This window comes from Oryctolagus cuniculus, chromosome 7, assembly GCF_051225735.1.
Source record: "Oryctolagus cuniculus isolate XC-2025 breed Fujian yellow rabbit chromosome 7, ASM5122573v1, whole genome shotgun sequence".
NCBI lineage: Eukaryota > Metazoa > Chordata > Mammalia > Lagomorpha > Leporidae > Oryctolagus > Oryctolagus cuniculus.
This window is the reverse complement of record NC_142873.1, coordinates 54,116,759-54,134,441: the sequence shown is the minus strand read 5'-3', so window position 1 is coordinate 54,134,441 and position 17,683 is coordinate 54,116,759. Positions and strand designations below refer to the sequence as shown.

At 48.9% G+C, this 17,683-nt stretch overlaps 1 long non-coding RNA gene across 1 annotated transcript; it reads right to left on the bottom strand.

Annotated features, from left to right (window-relative positions):
- Positions 1 to 11,416: 11,416 nt before the first annotated feature.
- LOC127493687 (uncharacterized) lies at positions 11,417 to 16,677 on the bottom strand. Its single transcript, XR_007924137.3, has 2 exons — positions 16,430 to 16,677; positions 11,417 to 12,442 (listed from the first exon to the last, which is right to left on the bottom strand). It is a non-coding gene; the product is annotated as an uncharacterized LOC127493687 (long non-coding RNA).
- Between the last annotated feature and the right edge of the window lie 1,006 nt (positions 16,678 to 17,683).

Below are 17,683 nucleotides of genomic sequence, written 5' to 3'. Positions count from 1 at the left end.
CAATTTGTTCAGTGCAGGAACAATGTGGTGAGTATACCAGCGCTGAGCAGTTGGGAAAGGAGTGAGATGTGAAAAATGAGGAGGGAACCAGGTGAGTTCATGCTTAAATAATAGATTCTCTGGTAACAAAACCAGAGAGAGCACTAGAGCCTGCCCAGGTCTGGTCGCTCCAGCTTAGATTTCCCTGTAGGCTACCTTCAATGTGCCCATGCCCGGGGCAAGGCCCTCCAAGGCTTTCCCATTGTCTGAGCCAGTGGCTCCAACCGACACTGGATGTGTGTGCATGAGTCTGCTGGGGGTACTTAACAATTATTTGTTCTTGCCTGCCTCCATTTCTATTCTTGAATAGTTTTTTTTTTTAAATATTAGTACAGTAGTGATGGATATTCGTTTTGACAGGGAGAACTCAGAAATTTGGTACTAATGGCTTGTATGATAAAAGTAAGAAGATGAAAACCTTTAGCCTGATGATTGAGGTCCCTTGCAATTTAACTATTCAACCCCTTCTGCTTTTTCGCTTCTTAGACCATCCACTGCAATTAAATGAATCTGGTCATCCAGCAATTCCTCTTTTTTTCTTTCTTTCTTTATTTTTTTAATACTTTCCTCCTCTATGTCTAGTTTGATAGAACACCAGCAAATGAGGTCCCATCCGCTAGGATACACTGAGGCTCCAACCACTTTCTTAGTAGGAATTCCAGTCCTGTGTATGACACCCTTCCCAGATCAGCACTCCAGGGGTAACTATCAGGTTCACACTTCTCGGTGGAATACAGCCTATCGTTGTCTGAGGGGGAAAGGTGGTGATTCAGCTGAAACCAGTGCTCACCAACATGACTGCTGTCTCCCCCACTGGCAGCTGTCCCTGCAGCTTGGCAGATTAGATACCATCAGCATCATTGGAATTAATGCCAACTGTGCACCCAGGCACACCAGTGTTGAGGCTAAGACCTTGGCAACACAAGGGAAGAGTGATTCCAGGAATTACAGTATGGGGATCCAGAAAACACTCCCTGCCTCTATGCTTGACTTGGTCAGGGCCCTCTTGAAACAAAACTTCCAGAAGTGAGGGAGCTTCATGCCTTGCAGTTTGTGTACTGCACAGTGGTGCCCAGGTGCCAGGTGGTATTTTTCCCAAAGTGCTTTGAAGTAACTTGTATTTACTAAAGATGGTATCCACAATAACTCCCATTCCTTAAGTTCATCCAACATGTGACATTGACCCTCCACCCTTTCCCTTTAAATTGGGGTGGATCTTTGTGACTTCCTTTTTTAGATTCATTTATTTATTTGTAAGTTAGAGAGAGAGAGAGAGAGAGCGCTCTTCCATCCACTGGTTCACTCCCAAAATGGCCATAACAGCCAGAGCAGGGCCAAGACAAAGCCAAGAGACAGGAATTCCAACTTGGTCTCCCACATGGGTGTGACGGGCCCAAACATTTGGACCACCTTCCACTGCCTTCTAGGGTGCATAGGCAGGAAGCTGAATTGGAAGCCCAGCAACCAGGACTCAAACTGGCACTCTGATATGGGCTGCTGATGTCGCAAGTGGCAGCTTAGCTTTGCCACAATGCCAGTCCCCTTTGTGACTTCTTTGATTGGTTGAGTATAGCAGAAATGATGTATTGTGACTCCCAAGGCTAAGCCATAGAATGTCACGCTCTTCCACAGGGCTCTGTCCCAGATATCTCATCACCTCTGCTATCTAGCACAGTGTGCACCCGGTGAGCTCTGCGAACAAGCTGCCTATGTTGTTGAACCCTCAACTTCCTCATCCACGGGATGGGGATAATATTAGTCCCTATTTCACGAGGATTAAATAAGGTCATCCGTACAAGGGTGTAACATTATGCCTGGCACATAGCAAGCACTTATGTTTGGTAGGTGGCAAATTATTATCTGTTCACTGATCAACCAAATTGTGCTATACTTAGACTGAAATGGAAATGAAAATCCACTCTGTATCCAGTAGCATAGAAGGCTCTTCATGTCCCTGCTCTAGTAATGTTTCCAGTCTTGCGTGTACCTACTGCCTGCTCTGAGCTACCAGAGGGACCCTCCTCCACTGGCCCCTGCCCCACTTGTCTCTGCGTTTTTCTCAAACGCCGCACGGCCTCCTGGCATTTGCTTTTGCCATTCCCTCCTCCTGGCAGATTCCCTTCAAGTCTTCATTCCCCGTTCAGCTAATTCGCCAGCACTTCCGTCCTCAGTCTGCAGCTACACCTTCCCGAAGTGTTTGTTGACCTGAAGGTGAGATCAAAGGTCCCTTCCTGTTCATCCTATCATGGCAGTGACTCACCACAGGCCCATTGCCTGCTAATCTCTCCACTCCTCCCTCACCTGGAAGCTCCTGGAAGGCAGGATTTATGTAACCTGCACCATGGAATTCCTCCTCGTTCCGAGAGTCCAGCCAATAATGCCCATGCCGTGTCCACTGGCTGAACAAATGTCTGTGAATGAACAGCACCATAGACCATGAAAGAAAGGTAACAACACTCCCTCTCTCCACTTTCAGAAGACACAGAGCTGTGTAAAATGTTTTGAAAAGATCGCCATGAAAACAGATTCAAAAATAACCTGGTCACTTAATGGAATAAGCTCCAGTTATCTGGGAAAACAATTTGCTTGTGTTGCTTTAACAGAAGATTCTAAATAAGTGACGATGTTGTTCTCGACTTTCTCTGTTGGCCTTGCAAATAGATAAGCTCTTGGAGGTCAGGGGATGGCAGTAAGAAAACCCATCACCCCTACAGTCCCAAGGACTCTGCCTTGAAGCCTTAGTTACTTCACACTTAGAACTGAAAGGAACCTCATTAGTGAGTGAAAATTGTTTGATAGAAAACTGAGTCATTTAGGACTTAGGGGGAATGGGCCACAAAGCAGCTGGAGGGCAGAAGACTGGAATACCTTGCTGTTCCCCCAAGGATCTGGGCCCAGGTGTCTGCACTGAATGGCTTTCCAGGCACCCCACCAGCCCTGCCAAGGTTTTAACAGCTAAGGCCTTCTGTGTATGCAACAAGAAAATACCTGCGACACCTTTTGTCTGAAAGTGATTAGCACAGCATTTTGTGATAGTCCTTTCCGAGGAAAGCAGATGACGCTTAGGCTGGGAGAACACCTCCAATTTCCACTGTGATGGGGCCCAGAGGGAGGAGGGGTGGGAGAATGACAGCAATTTCCCACAGAAGGGTTTCTGGCACCCAAGGCTCCACCTTGGTTTGTGTGGCCAGAACTTTGTTGGAGAATCAAGTGCCATAACCGATGCTTCTTGGTGTGTTGCTTGTCGGCAGAAAATCCCGAGACTATGAGACAATGGCAGTAACTTTGAGGACACCCAGTGGGTTTCCTCCCTGCTGGGAAGGCCTGTTCTGGGCAGGATACAACATGCTGGTTCCGGAGCTCCAAGATTACTGTTTTTCTGCTACCACTCAGGGTGTCCCTTCACTGTCTGTGCCTGCCATTCCTACGCCTACCTGAGGTTCTTTTCCCACGGTAGATCCTCCACCGAGTCCCACATGGTGCAGTCCAGTAGAGGAGACTCAAACACTCACAACCAAGCTTCAGCACCCTGTGAAGGAGGGGTGTGTGGGGAGCAACTGAGACTAGATTAAGTTACTGGAATTAAGACTTATTCTATGCATCTGCTCTCCCACAATATGGCGCTGAGGAGTAAACTTCTACGCAGCTGCCTCTTGCCAATTTGACTGATAAGCTGCAGGAGCTGATCCTGCTCCTGATTGGAGGAGAGCAGCGTGCTCGGCGTGTGTGTAGCAGAGTTGGGATTGGTGGAAGAGGACTATAAAGGAGGAGAGAGACAACAAGCACGAGGAACATCTGAAGGAACACCTGAGCAGCCCCCGAGAGAGCCGGCCGGCGGTGTGCCGCTCCCCCCCCCCCCCGGAAGTGGGGAAAGTGGCAGGGGGAGCAGCCCCTCCACGGAGGTGGAGGGGCCGGCAGCCAACCCGGGAAGGACCAGCAGCAAACCCGGGAAGGGCCGAGCAGATGAAAGAACAGCGCAGGGTCCTGTGTCGTTCCTCCTCGAATGGGGGAGTGACAGGGGTGCAGGAGTCTGAGCCGTGCGTCTCACAGCTCCGGGGCCTCACTCACACAGGGCTGTTAACCAGCCTCGCAGAGAAGCTGCAGGTGGCTGTCTGGCCTTGCTTCTTGGTTCTCTTGGCACAAACAGAAAAATCTTTAACATTAGTGTCCCAGTGGTCTCGCTCATCTACAGTTGCGGCTCCCTAGATTCTGACTTGACATTTGACTTGACTTTTCTTCTAGTTAAAAACAATATTACTCCCAGCGAACAAAACACTTTCAAGTACTTTGTGTCATATGAAACGCAGTACTCCGGGGAAGGGAATGCGGCAGTGATTATTGCCTTATTTTACAAAACCAGGCAACCAAGGCCCACAGAGGTCCCTGACTTGCCAATGATCGTCCATGGAAGAAAGAGTAGAGGCCCTGCCTCCTGGCCAATTGCTCATTCCACCAGAACAAACAGACTTTGGGACCTAAACAGAATCGCCTGGTAGTACTCCTGCCGGCTCTCTCATCAGCCTCAGCCTCAGCCTCACCTACGCATTTCCAGGACCCCAGGAAGGCTCGCGGGTGCCCACGCAGGAGTCTCTCCAGCTGACGTGTGATGTCTTCCATTCTCCTCCCCCTCATCTCTGGCTCCCATCAGGCCCCTGATGCCCCCTTGCTGGTGCCCGCAGTGCCAGATCTGCCATTCAGGGTCAAGTCACCTGTTCCCCAGGGAGAAGGGGAAGGTAGGAAGCCAGGAAATGTCCCAGCAGCCACTACCGTGGCCTAGTGCAGTCAGAGGGGCCGACAGTGAAAGGAAGGTTTCAAGAGAAGTTATGCGTCTCTCTCTTTAGGATGACTCCTTCCCAACAGTCTCTTCTTCTCTAACTTTCCTTGACCCTTCATGTAAACAGTCTGCTGTGGCCTATCCCTTTAATCCTCCGGATAAGCCTATATCATCTGAATTGCACCCAGAGCTGGATTACAAAAATACCTGGACAAGATACTGCCCAAGGAAGCCGAACAGTGTTGATAAGAACTGGAATAACTGCCACGTAACCCAGGCTCCCTCCAGGCCTGGGAATGTTGGTTTCTCTCCCAGAAGCACTCACCATCCTTGAGTGGTAAATTAAAAAAAAAAAAAAAAAAAAGGCAAAAACTCATTACCAGGATTGACCTACCTTTGGGGGCCACATGCAGCTATGCTGTGCACATGTGCCAGTGGCTTGGTGCAACTATACCTGATACTGGAATCACAATTACATAAATTCAGAACCTCGACAGGGAGTTACAGAACTGATTACAAAGATCAAGTAATCTAGTTCTTCTCATTTATACTTATTTACTTTTTAAAAAAGAATTATTTATTTGGAAGAGAGAGAGAGAGAGAGAAAGAGAGAGAGTGAAAGATATCTTTCCATCCATTGGCTTAGTCCTAAAAAGACCCTAAACAGCCAGGACTGGGCCAGGCTGGCATCAGGAATTCATTTATGTCTCCCACTTAGGTGACAGGGATTCAAGTACTTGATCTATCATGGGGCTCCCATCAGAAAGCATATGGATCAGAAATGGGCAGGACTCGATCCCAGGAGGATGTGGGCACCACTCATTTACATGTTAAACCCTTTCATATTCATCTTAGGAAATTGTTTTGTTTAGAAAATTGTCAAAGAAAGCTGAAACAAGAACATCAGAAAAGAGGAAAATATTTTGCCACATTACTGGTACCGAGTTGGTTTTGAAGTGGCAGCAAATTAATGAGAATCTGTTTCCATTTAGAATTTTTATTAATAGAAAATTCAGTGTATTCTTTAAATCACTAAATTTGTACCAAATATTTCAAATCTATCCATATCCAGTGTTGTGGTATAGCCAGTTAAGATCCTGTTTGCAACTCTGGCATCTCATGTGAGCGCCCATTCGAGTCCCAGATGCTTGGCTTCCAATCCAGCTCCCTGCTAATGTGCCTGGGAAGGCAGTGGACGATGGCCCAAGTCCTTGAGCTCCTGCTACCCATGTGTGAGACCTGGATGGAGTTCCTGGATCCTGACTTTGGCCTGGCCCAGCCCTGGGTATTGTTACTATCAGAGGAGTGAACCACTGGATCAAAGATTCTCTCTCTCTCTCTCTGTCTCTCCCCTGCTACATTGCCTGTCAAATAAGTAAATAAACAGATCTTAAAATATGTATAGATCAATGTGAATAGGCACAAGCTTTTTAGGCTGCCAAAATGCCCAACATTTTGGTTGGGCTTTTCCCTAGGTGGCAAAGCAGAGCAGATTCCTCCAGCACACCCCGTGTTTGGTTTGCTCTTCATGAAATGAATTAAAGTAGAAGGTTGACAAATGTTTGTGAACCAAGCACCTTTAAAATCATACGAGTCTTTGAAGTTCTTTGAAAGAAGTCGACAGTTGGCTGGAGTGCAGAAACCCGCCAGGTAAGGGATTTTGCCGTGACAGTGTTGCTTTGGTAATACGATCTGATGTGAAGAAGCAGCAACTGTTCAAGCGCCCCACCCAGGCAGGCTGGAATCCTCTCTGGAGCCCAGCTCATTCTCCTCTACTCCTCACAAAAGCCCGGTTCAGCCACTGTTTTGGAGGAAAGCTGCAGGCCAGACTGGAGCCAGACGGAGCAATCAGAGCAGACGGTCCCCAGGCTGTCACCCAGGGCCTCCTCCTAGGGGCGGTCAGGACTCCACAAACATGAGTGTGGACACACATCCCAAACCCAGGCTCCCCCTCCGCCTGCACTGCCAAGCCAGGGCGTTGCAAGTCGGAATGTGCTCACCAGATTCCCCGGCCTCCAGTGAGGCCGCAGGTTCTGACGACCCAGGGCTGGGCGAGGCCTGAGAGTCTGCAAAGCTCCAGGGACGCCACAGCTGCTGGCCCTCAGCCCACGCTTGGAGCAGCAAGTGCCCCACCTGATGCTTTAGGGTCGAGAAGAAGGGGCAGGTCAGGATTAAGATCAGCACTCTGGAAGAGGAGCTGAACACAGGGGCCCGTGATTATAGGACGACGTCACAGTGTTCATTAAGGCACATGCCTGCGTGGAGAAGCTGGGGCCGGGGGGGTGGGGGTGGGTGTGGGGGTGGGGGACTGACCAGGGAGCTCCAAGGCTTCTGGCAGAGCTTGATGGGTTTCCGGTCTGTGGGTCCTCTGGGTCCAGTTCGGAGACCGCGGCGTGACTGTTTAGCGCCTGGCGTGGCGGCCTCCCCCTCACTCTCGTTGTTCTGCCTAGCACCCGTGTCCAGTAATCATTCTCCATAAATGCTGGTGGACAGAATGAGTGAATCAATTACTCATTTCATTTTTACTGTGGTGACATATATAACACAAATGTACTATTTAGGCACTTTTAAGTGTGCGATTTGCTGAGGTTAGGTAGATTCAGTGTTGTGCAGCCAGCACCATGCCCACTGCCAGAGCTGTCTCACCCCAAAACACCACTGTGCTTCCCCCAAACAGAAACTCCTGTTCTCCACCACCCCAGCCCCTGTTAATCCTATTCTACTTTCTCTTAGTCTGACTGTTGTACCTACACCAAGTGGACTGAACCACACAGTATTTGTTCAACTGCTGCCTGAAATGCCGGCATCCCATAGGAACACAAGTTCAAATCCCGGCTGCTCCACTTCCAATCTAGCTCCCTGCTAATGCATCTGGGAAAGCAGCAGAAGATGGCCTAAGTCCTTGGGCCCCTGCACCCCTGTGGGAGACCTTGAAGAAGCTCCTGGCTCCTGGCTTCAGCCTGGCCCTGCCTGGGCTGTTGGCAGCAATTTGGGAAGTGAACCAGTGGATGGCAGACCTCTCTCTGTGTATCTCCCTCTCTCTCTCTGAAACTCTGCCTTTCAAATAAGTAAAATAAATATTTTTAAAAAGTATTTTTGTGCAAAAAGTTTTTAAAATCTATGCAGTTTTTTCATAATTCACATTTTCCATGAACTTTTTGAAGACCCCTGATATATCACATTTTATTTATCCATTCATCCCTTGATGGATACTGGTGTTGCCTCTGCCTTTTATTTATTTATTTAAAAATATTTATTTTATTTACTTGAAAGGTAGAGAGACATAACTTTCATCAACTGTCTCAGTTTCTAAATGGCCTCAACAGCTGGGGTGGGGCCAGGCTGGAGCCAGGAGCCCGAAATACCTATCCTCCCACATGGGTGGCGGGGGCCCAAGCACGTGGGTCATCTTCTGCTGTTTTCCCAGGTGCATTAGCAGGGAGGCGGGTCAGAAGTGGAGCAGCCAGGACTCAAATCAGCACTCCAGAACATGGAATGCCAGGGTCACAGCTACATCATAAGACTGGCCCCCTGCCTTTTCCATTTCATCTAGTGAACACTGCTGCGATGAACATGGGTGAACAAATTTCTGAATGAGCTCCTATTTCCAAATCTTTGGGTATAGTCCCAGAAGTGGGATTACTGCATCATACAGTCACTGAATCTTTAACTTTTTGAGAAACTGCCTTAACATTTCATATAGTTTTAGATGTTCAATAGCTAATTCTTTGAGTAATACAGGAGATAAGAATTTCAGCATGGAAATTCTCCTTGCTGAGGCATGGTGGGGAGGCCTTGGAATCTGGTGATTTCTGACATGGGTATCCCTGCTCTACCTTCCCTACCAGATGCTGGGAAGGGCAAGCTGCAGGGTGGTCTGTGTCCCATCATCTCATCTGTGCCTGGTAGGCCACTGGATGGGACTGTCAGGCCTTGGGACTTCCGGACAGAGCAGCTCAGGCCTCGTGGGGAGGTCCTCGCCCAGCCCGCAGCTGCAGAGGAGAGAGATGGCACAGTGTGTGGCCAGTGCTGCGTGGGTTTCTCCCCAGAGGGGAGCACCTCCAGAGCAAAGCTGGCTGGCTCCTCCTGCTACAGGCGAGATGGCTTCCGCCAACGGTGACACTCGCGGTGACATTTTTCCAGGAGCTGATCTAACTCAGAGGCAGCCAAACCTCAGGGAGCACAATCCACCCAAAAGCAGAGAGCTCTGAGGGTGCGGCTGGCTGAGGCTAAGGCGGGAAAGGGCTGGTCCACAGCTGGAGGCCATTAAAATGTGGCAAAGGCTCCCTTCTTTGTTCTCAGATCAATTTAAAGGGCTACCAGCCTGTAGGGCAGGGAGTTAAATTCCTGGAATGGGAAACTCAGGAATACCCAGACAGACTCCTGACTTTCAAACACAGGATGTCTCTCTTTTTTTTTTTTAAGTGCTCATTGAAATAACAGATTTCTAAAAAAAATCATTCACACCCCCCACCACCACAGCACACTCAATGTTTCATTTTTCCATGCTCTCGTCCATAGCTGATGCAATTTTTATTGCTCTTTTTACTCCATCCGTCATGCCTAGATTCTCCTTGTCTCCTTCCTGCTGCTGACAATGGTTGCTGGCGTTGGAGGATAGAAGAGAGAGTCTCCTTCTTTCCCTGTGTCTCTGGGCTCACCACCTTCTCAAAACAGACAGACAGACAGACAGACACACACACACACTCCCTCCAGGTGCTCTCTTGGTAGGTAACATGTTTTCATTCACTTCTTGCAGTTTCTTCTGTAGCATCTGTGCGGGCAGGCACCCGTTTGGAACAGAAACGGGCCCTTTCAGCTGTATGCCTGTCCTGGTCTTCAGGTGACTAGAGCTGAGCAGTGCAAAGGCACGCATAGACGGGGCTTGCTGGTGGACGCCAGCCCGGGCGTTTTGCTGCCGAGTTCTCGCTCTCCCTTCCGCTTCACTGCGAACAGCTCTCAGAAACTGCGCTTGGACTGAATGACGAAGGAGCATGTTTACTAGCAGATCTACGGTGTCAGTGCACTAACAGCACACATCGCAGGTTTCTCCTCTCACAGTCCTTTTTTTTTTTTTTTTTTTTTTTTTTTTTTTTTTTTTTTGACAGGCAGAGTTAGACAGTGAGAGAGAGAGAGAGAGAAAGGTCTTCCTTTTGCCATTGGTTCACCCTCCAATGGCCGCCGCGGCCGGCACGCTGCGGCCGGCGCACCGCGCTGATCCGATGGCAGGAGCCAGGTGTTCTCCTGGTCTCCCATGGGGTGCAGGGCCCAAGCACCTGGGCCATCCTCCACTGCACTCCCTGGCCACAGCAGAGAGCTGGCCTGGAAGAGGGGCAACCGGGACAGAATCCGGCGCCCCGACCGGGACTAGAACCCGGTGTGCCGGCGCCGCAAGGCGGAGGATTAGCCTGGTGAGCCGCGGCGCCGGCCGTTTTTTTTTTTTTTTTTTTTTTTAAGATTTATTTATTTATTTGAAAGTCAGAGTTACACAGAGAGGAGAGGCAGAGAGAGAGAGAGAGAGAGAGAGAATCTTCCATGCAATGGTTCACTCCCCAGTTGGCCACAATGGCCAGAGCTGCACCAATCCACAGCCAGGAGCCAGGAGCTTCTTTTGGGTCTCCTGCGTGGGTGCAGGGGCCCAAAGACTTGGGCCATCCTCTATTGCTTTCTCAGGCCACAGCAGAGAGCTGGATCAGAAGAGGAGCAGCCGGGACTAGAACCGGTGCCCATATGGGGTGCCGGCGCTTTACGCCAGGGCATTAAGCCACTGTGCCACAGCACCGGCCCCATCTCTCACAGTCTTGCAGCTGTGACTTGGGTGTTCCAAGCAGAGACTGGGTCAGATGGAGGACCACAGGCTCTTTCTAGCACCTCTAAACTAGCACTGCTTAGGATCTTGTCTGGACAGTGACACTGGTCCTTGGGGGCTTTTCTCCTGCAATGTTGGTTTCCTGTCTCCCGTGTCACCGACTCTGACTTGGAATGCTCCCCGGTACAGGTACAGGTAGCCCTGATGACACTCTCTCCAGAAAGCTCACTGCTCTTCCGCAGGAGTGGGCATGCAGGGGAGGCTGGGATGGGGACTCAGACCGGAATCCCTCCACCCCCTGCTAAGTCTGGGTGAGCTAGCACGCGGGAGCCCCGGATCCCCTTCCTGTAAGGTACTGGCTTTCATTGATCAGTTTTCTCTTTTAAGTGAAGAGCAGCACAGTTAGATTAAGCTCAGGGATTTGAAAACCAATATTGGGTGAACTAAACCGCAGTGTAACTTTGAAGTCACAGAAGGCTGGGACTGATCCTGGCTGTGCCAGAGATTAAACTTTATAAACTTAGAAAATGGGCTGTTTTCTCAGCCTCATCATTGGCATCTGTAAGCAGGAGTTGTTACTACCACCTCCCTCCTACATTTGCTGTGACGTTCAGTTAGAAAATGTCATCGCCTCTGCAGCACCAATGCTCTACACTTATGGTTTAAAATAACAATTACTGAGCATTATTTTTGTATTAGTTCTCTAATTTGTATTAATTAGAATGATTTTTTAACTGCAAAACCCCAACGTAGTTGGTTTAAAATTAAACAAAGTTTTTTTTCCCTTCTGCTTCTCTTTTTAAAGATTTATTTTATTTATTTGAAAATCAGAGTTACAGAGAGAGAGAGAGGGAGAGAAGACACAGAGAGAGCTCTTCCATCCGCTGGTTCACTCCCCAGATGGCCACAATCACTGGGGCTGGGCCAGGCCAAAGCCAGGAGCCAGGAGCTCCTTCTGCGTCTCCCATGTGGGTGTAGGGGCCCAAGGTCTCTGGCCATCGTCTGCTGCTTTCCCAGGCCACAGCAGAGAGCTGGTTCAGAAGCAGCTGGTTCAGAACTTGCACCCTTATAGGATGCCATCTCAGGCATTGCAGGCAGTGGCTTAACCAGTATACCACAATGCTGGCCCCAAGAAATTTTTTCTCATGTAGCAACAATTTTCCAAGGTATGGACAGATCCAGGGCTGGTTAGTTCAGTGTATCATCACCCATTAAGGACCCAAGTAATTTCCATGCTTGCTTCCTGCTGTATTTGTCCCAGTGGCTTTGTCTGCAGACCAGTCTCTCTCTCTCTCTCTCTCTCTCAATATTTTATTTATTTATTTATTTGAGAGATAGAGAGGAAAAGACAGAGAGAAATGTCTTCCTTCTGCTGGGTCACCCCACAAAGGGCCAAAACAGCCAGAGCTGTGCCAATCTGAAGCCAGGAGCCAGGAGCTTCTTCTGCGTCTCTCCTTACAGAGATTGAAGCAATTGGGCCATCTTCCAGTGTTTTCCCAGGCCATAGCAGAGTGCTGGATTTGGTGCCCATATGGGATGCCATCACTGCAGGTGGAGGATTAACCTACTGCGCCCGAGACTAGCTCTCTTTATGTCTATACCTTGGCTTACACACAGTCAGCATCACAACCAGGCACAATGGCATCCAAGAAAGATGAGACCATGTGTGTCAATGTCTTTAACAATAAAGAGAATCTCCCCCTCTGGCCCTGAACGAGTAGCTGGCATCACTCTTGCTCTCTTGTCACAACTAGAAAACTTGACACAATGCGTGAAGCAACTGCTTTCCAGGGTTGTCCATTTGCAGTCCAGGGCAATCCCTGAAGGAAGAGAAACAAATTAGATGAGTCACACAACTGCTGGCTTCCTGCTTAAGGAGCTTTCAGGACCAAAGAGCAGTGGGGAGACCCAAGCAGAGCATGGCAGACCCCCTGAATTTGGGCGCAAAGATCTGAGTTGAGGAGGTGGGGCTTGAAAAGTATGGGGCAGGGTACAGGAGAGGAGAAAATGATGCAAAGACCCCTCCCTGCCCGAAATATGCATAAAGGGAAACTTCGAGTCTTTGGAGGATGCTAAGCTGTGCAGACTCAGATTAAAACTGCAGGGAGACAGGCTGTAAATAACTAGCTTTTTTTTTTTTTTTAAAGATTTATTTATTTGAAAGGCTGAGTTATAGAGAGGAAGAGGCAGAGAGAGAGAGAGAGGTCTTCCATCTGCTGGTTCACTCCCCAGATGGCCGCAACGGCTGGAGCTGTGCCGATCGAAGCCAGGAGCCAGGAGCTTCTTCTGGGTCTCCCATGTGGGTGCAGGGGCCCAAGGCCTTGGGCCATCTTCTACTGCTTTCCCAGGCCACAGCAGAGAGCTGGATTGGAAGTGGAGCAGCCGGGACTCGAACTGGCAGCCATATGATATGCTGGCTCTGCATGCAACAGCTTTACCCACTACATCACAGTGCCAGCCTCACTCCCAACTCAATTTTAAAATGAGCAAAATACTTTGACATCTCACCAAAAAAAGATATATAGTAGGGTACTCCCAACATTTCACAGAAAAATGGAATGAAAAAACAAGCTTATTTTGGTACAAATTTTGAAATTCATGTATTCTTGTAGTTTTTCATAATATGTATTTTTCAGAAACTTTAAAAAACTCTTTAAAAATCAATTTATATGAAAGGCAGAGAAAGAGAAAGGCAGAGTTCCCATCCACTGGTTCATTCCCGAGGTACCCACAAGGACCTGAACTGGGCAGGCCTGAAGCCAGAGGCTGGGATGCAGCCCACGTTTTCTACACTGGCAGCAGGAACTCAATTTTTGAGCCATCGCCGCTCTCTCCTCACAATCTGCAATGGCAGAAACCCAAAGTTCGGAGCTGGAGTCAGAAATCAAACCTAGGTATTTCAATGGAAGATAGGTATTTTATTTTTAAAGTTTAGAAAGATTTATTTATTTTATTTGAATGAAAGGGGAGAGAGGGAGTAAGAGAGAGAAAGAGAGAGAGAGATCTTCCATATGTTGGGTTACTCCCCAAATAGCCACAACAACCTGGGCTGGGCCAAACAGAAGCTAGGGGCCTGGGACTTCATCCAGGCCTCCCACATGGGTGCAGGGGTCCAAGCACCCATGCCATCTTCTGATGCTTTCTTGGGCACATTAGCAGGGAGCTGGATGGGATGCAAATGGGTTCTCCAACATGGGCTGCTGGTGTTACAGGTGGCAGCTTAAACCCCTGCATCACAATGCCAGCCCCAGAAAATGAGTATCTTTACCATGGCTAAAGGCCTATTCCTTCAAGAACTGTCTGAAGTCTCCTCACGGATGGCAAATAAGCACCTGGGAGAATGCTCTGCACAATTAATCACGAGGGAACTACAAATCAAAACCCCAATGAGAGATCCTGATACACCACTCGAACAGCTGGTGAGATGTCAGTGTCTGACAACACCAAGTATTGACAAGGAACTGAAATTCTCTTACATTTCCGTTAGAAATTTTAGATAACATTACCCCAGCCTGTTACTTCCAGAAATAGTTGAACAGTTTCTTATAAACTTCAGCATACCTCTACTGCATGATCTAAAAATCCTACTCCCAGATATTTTCCCAAGAGAAATGAATATGCATGTCCACAGAAAAACACGCTCAAGTGTTGATAGCACCTTTACTGCTAATGGGCGAAAACTGGAAAGAACCCAAGGGTGCGTCAACGGGTGAGCAGATAAACACATTGTGTTGCAGTCCCCCAGCGGGAGAAGAAGGAATGATCCTGAGCACACCAAGGTTGACTTTCAAGAGCACTGGGCTATGTGATTGAAGTCACCTATCTGTACGTTGCAATTTTTAGGAGATTTTGGGAGAAGAAAAACAACAGTGGTTCAAAGCAGGTCATTGGTGGGCTGGGACTGGGTGTGCGGGAGGAGCTGTCCACACAGGCGCCCAGGGAACTTTCTGGAGAGATGCGAGTCTTTTATCATAAGTGAGGTAGTAGTTACATGACTGTCCACATGTGTCAAACCCCATCAAACCATACACTTAAACTGCTGAGTTTTATTATATGTAAAGTATAATCAATCTTAAAAATTAAAAAACAAAGCAACCCCAAAATGAGTAATGTTAAGAAAGCTGGGTGGGGCCAGCATTGCGGCACAGGGGGTCAAGCCGCTGCCTGCAATGCTAGCATCCCATGTGAGAGATGTTTCCAGTCCCAGCTGCTGCACTTCTAATCCAGCTCCCTGCTAATGCACCTGGAAAGCTGCGGAAGATGGTCCAAGTGCTTAGGCTCCTGCACCCACGTGGTGGGCTTAGATGGAGTTCCAAGCTCCTGGCTTTGGCCTAATCCAGCCCCAGCCATCACTGCCATTTGAAGAGTGAAGCAGGAGGTGGAAGATCTCTCTCTCTCTCTCTGTCTCTCCCCTTCTCTCTGTAACTCTGCATTTCAAATAAGTAATAAGCTTATTTGAAGGTGCATACATCCATAAATGAGGAAGCTGGAGTGGTTGCATTTATAGAAGAGACAGAAGACTTCCCCAAGAATCCCTCCTACATAAAACTCCTCTTCACAGCTCATGGGCCAGAATTTCCTCCATATGGTCATGCTTAAGCCAATCAGTGGCAAAGACTGAGCGCTCGGTGTAGAGCAATCAGGATTCATCCACTGGGACAGAGGGTGGAGCCAGCCTCCTTTGAGACCCCTCATGCAGCAGTGCTGGGAGGACCCCTGAATGCCACTGAGGTTCCATTAAAAAGGAGGACACGGGGTGTGTGCCTGAAGGTAACAGTAGGTGTCACCTCTCGGTGACCCAGCACCATCAAGGCTTACTTCTTCCCGCCATAGCAGCACAAGGCAGGTGCTGGGGTGGAGGGTGGCTTTCCTCCACGTGGAGATGCAGGGCTCCTAGTTCTCCCCTAGCTAGCAGCTCTGTCATCACAGGCCTCAGTCCCCAACTAGCGGCCTGGGGAAGTGTGGGGAGCAACTCGGACTAGACTAAGTTACTGGAATTAAGACTTATTCTATGCATCTGCTCTCCCACAATATGGCGCTGGGAGAGGAGTAAACAGCTTCTACGCAGCTGCCTCTCGCCAACTTGAGTGATGACCTGCAGGAGCTGATCCTGCTCCTGATTGGAGGAGAGCAGCGTACTCGGCGTGTGGGTAGCAGAGTTGGGATTGGTGGAAGAGGACTATAAAGGAGGAGAGAGACAACATGCACCAGGAACATCTAAGGGGAACATCCGGATAACATCTGAGCAGCCCCCGAGAGAGCCGGCCGGCGGTGTGCCGCTCCCCTGAGGAAGTGGGGAAAGTGGCAGGGGGAGCCGCCCCTCCACGGAGGTGGAGGGACAGCAGCCAACCTGGGAAGGACCAGCAGCAAACCCGGGAAGGGCCGAGCAGACAAAAGAACAGTGCAGGGTCCTGTGTCGTTCCTCCACAAAGAGGGGGAGCGACAGGGAAGAGAGTACAAAAAAGCCACACAACTGTTCTTAACTTGCCCCCTATTGAATTCACACCTGGCATTTCTGCTCGCACTCCACAGCGTGCATGAGTCATGCAGAAAACACAGCCCCCAGCAAGACAGCTGATCCCAGGGATGACTGCGTCCTGTGGAGCTGGGGCCATGTTCTAGCAGACGTCTCTTCGTCTGCCACGGTGGGGCTGACAGAGTAAAGGTCCAGAGACAATCCAGCAGCTTCAGTGACATAAACACTTCTCCTTTCTCAGCCATCTCCAGGCACATCTTTGCCAGAAGCGTTATTATTGTCCCCGTTTTGCAGATGTGGAGACTGAGGCCCAGAGAAGTAATCAACTTACCTGAGGCCAGAGAGCTTTTACAACTGGGGGAGCCAAGATGTTCCCCCATATGGCGACGCCATGTCTGGTTCTCTTCACTGCTCTTTTGTGTTGCTTGATGGAAAAGTTCACTGCTTTGGTCATTTGGCTCAGGTGAGTGTCAGAAGGAAAATGTCTGAGAATGGCCACACAGATGAGGAGCAGCTGTCTGCTTTCGCCATGGTGCCACGGACCATAGAAATGCTACCCCAGCCTCTCTTGACCCACGTCTGGATAAATAAGAAAAGCTTGGTATGAGTAGGTCTATTCAAATGAATGGTTCTCTCTCATTTGTCAGGAATCACTATTTCCCAAGACTCTCAGTACTTCTTGCCCCAGCCAACATCAAGTGCTTCACTGGCTTTTTAACATGCAGTGAGAAGTGGTAGACTTTTTTTTTTTATCATAACCGTGCACTGTCCTGGCCTTATATACATATACCTGTTTATCACACACGTGCAAGAGGCTGCAGCAAAAGGATGGTATGGAGGCAGGGCAGCAGTCAGGCAGAAGGGAGGGCTGGCAGAGGACAACTACAATTTATTGAGATTGTGGTACTTTCCAGACCTCACTTTTCATTAAAAACAAATGCACCACGCTCCCTACAGCTGTGGGGGCCAGAGGACCAGGTTGGAGGAAGAGATGTCAGGTGAGTTCATTCTGATACACAGTCCTCGGTGCATTGCCTGAAATGTGTCGCTGAGCCCCACTTTCTTTCCCTAGAAGAGAGAGAGAGCTTCTTTCAAGCCATTCACTTCTTTAATCAGAGCTCAGGAACTTTCCAAGTTAATTTATTTTAAGCAATTTCCTGCTGAAAATCCAGCACAGAGGTGGTCATACCCTCCATTTGAAGTGCTAATAATTCACATTGTAACTCTAGTCGGCTCCCAAGTCTGTATTTGCTGTACTTGGTGGACTCATTTTAATATTCCGTAATCGCCTTAATACACTATGTAATCTTGGACAAGTTACTTAGGTTCTCTGAGCCTCAGGTGCCTCCTATGTGAAATGGGGGGTTTGGGGTAAGTGAGTGGTTTCGCATTCATTTTTTACCCCAAATAAAATTATATGTGGACTCCAATGTACAAAAGAGATCAAAGTAGAACTACTCTAATGGGAGCTGAAGTGCTTATTGAGTGGACCTACTGTGTGTCGGGCACTGTGCTGGATGCTAGGGACCCGAAGCTTAGTGGAGCTGCATCACTGCTAGACGCAGGCATTAGATGCAGAGCCAGA